We start from the raw sequence: 1,768 nt of genomic DNA, 5'->3' as shown, positions 1-1,768 counted from the left end.
TATGAGTTTAGGTTTAGGCAATTTAAGGCACAAATAGTAAATTGGACTGAAACTTAAAGTAGATGAGGTTTATATATGCAGATTTAGGAATTTTCTATATAGGGATAATGATTGAACACTTAGGAACTAGTCATACACTGAAAGAGACTATTCAGATAAAACAAGACCCAAGATGAACCTAGAGATATACTTATCAATAGGGGATAGGATATTGTTATTTGTGACAGAGTAATTGGTCCAGCTAATCTTTGCCAAAATGGGTCTACTTGGGAGAAGTTTTTTTTTAATTGAAATGCTTCTTTTCCTCCACTACTCTTCCATTCTATCCCTCTTCTCTGTTATAATAGACCTCTCAGACTCTGATATTCAAGGTTTTGTTATTGTTCCTCAGTTGTTTCAATCAAGGTTAGGGGTGTTGATTTAATTTGGAAAGGGTATAGGAGTTGTCTATAGAAGCCCCAAACTTGAAAAATAATCATAAGAATAAATTTCATTGGTATATTCCTTAACAGCTTGCAAAATGTTTTTATACATGTTATCTATTATGACATCCACAGCAACTCCATGATATAGGTTGGAAAGGTCTTATCATCTTCATTTTACAGATGAGAAAAATGAGGATAGTGAAATTTTACTAAGTTTCCTAAGGTCCCAAAGCAAAAAAGAGCCTGCTTCTGGGCTCAAGTACAGTAAGGTTTTCTGGCTCCAAATCCAATGATATTCCTTTGGCAGAAGAGCCCAAGCAGCTCAACTCCTGGCCTTGCAAGACACCCCCAGACTCTTCTGCCAAAGGCCCCACCCCAATTCAAGGAGCTGGGGGTCTGGGTGTCAGCTTGGGAGCCCCAGGTGACAGCTGAAGGTGAGAGGGGGAAGCAGCCAGTGCCCCTGCATCCCAGATCCACGCACGCTGCAGCCCCCAGAGCCACAGGCTCCCAGCCCTGACCTGCCCCCCACCCCACTGGGGCCCAGCTTTCCCACTCCTGTATTGGAAGAATGGAGTCCCAGGAGAGTGCCGTCCAGTACAGCAGATGGAATAACAGCCAGGATGAGGTCAGCATGAATGTGTCAGCCTTGGAGAGTTCAGGCTGTGAGTGCATCTATACCAAACTATGCACTGGGAAGATGGGCATCGCCATGAAGGTGGTAAGTGGAATTATTCTTTTCTGGGTCATCTTCATCTTTGGCTATACTACCGGATACTACATCCACAAGTGCAAGTAGCAGAGTCTGCTGGATACCTTCTCCAGGAGCCCTCCACTACTCAGAAACCTCTTCTCAGCTTAGATCACCAAGGCTGGCCTCTGAGGGCACATGTGCCAATAGATATAGATATGAACACATAGGGATAGATGGACAAATTCTAAGTCTCAGAGAGACAACATTACTAGAGTGACAGACACATACTGAAACAGACACTGGACAGAAGAAGAGACAATCGTACATGGAGACACAGACCCACAGAAAGACAGATATACTAACACCAAAATACATATAAATCTCTCTTCTCCTTTGGCCCAGGATAAAACTCCAGACCAAACCATCCTCATTCAACCCAGAGAGAGTTACTATACTCAAATGCTAAAGCCCCAGCACTATGTCTCCCATCAATTCCCTCCTTGGTTACCCCTGTGTTCTTATTCTCAAAGCATACAACCTCTCCTTTGGATCACCCCTCCAGGGAGATACTACAACATGTATGGTTGAAATCCCAACTCTTCTGGATATGTATCAGAAAATTAGAAAAGTCACCAATGACACCAAATAGCTT

General features: G+C 43.1%; 1 pseudogene; it reads left to right on the top strand.

The window, feature by feature from the left end:
* Positions 1–993: 993 nt before the first annotated feature.
* Positions 994–1,221, top strand: LOC141516104 (small integral membrane protein 1 pseudogene; annotated as a pseudogene).
* The last annotated feature ends 547 nt before the right edge of the window (positions 1,222–1,768 follow it).

The sequence above is a fragment of the Macrotis lagotis genome, chromosome 3, assembly GCF_037893015.1.
Source record: "Macrotis lagotis isolate mMagLag1 chromosome 3, bilby.v1.9.chrom.fasta, whole genome shotgun sequence".
In the NCBI taxonomy this organism is placed as follows: domain Eukaryota; kingdom Metazoa; phylum Chordata; class Mammalia; order Peramelemorphia; family Peramelidae; genus Macrotis; species Macrotis lagotis.
Note: the sequence above shows the minus strand (reverse complement) of the source record. Positions and strands in the feature narration are given on the sequence as shown.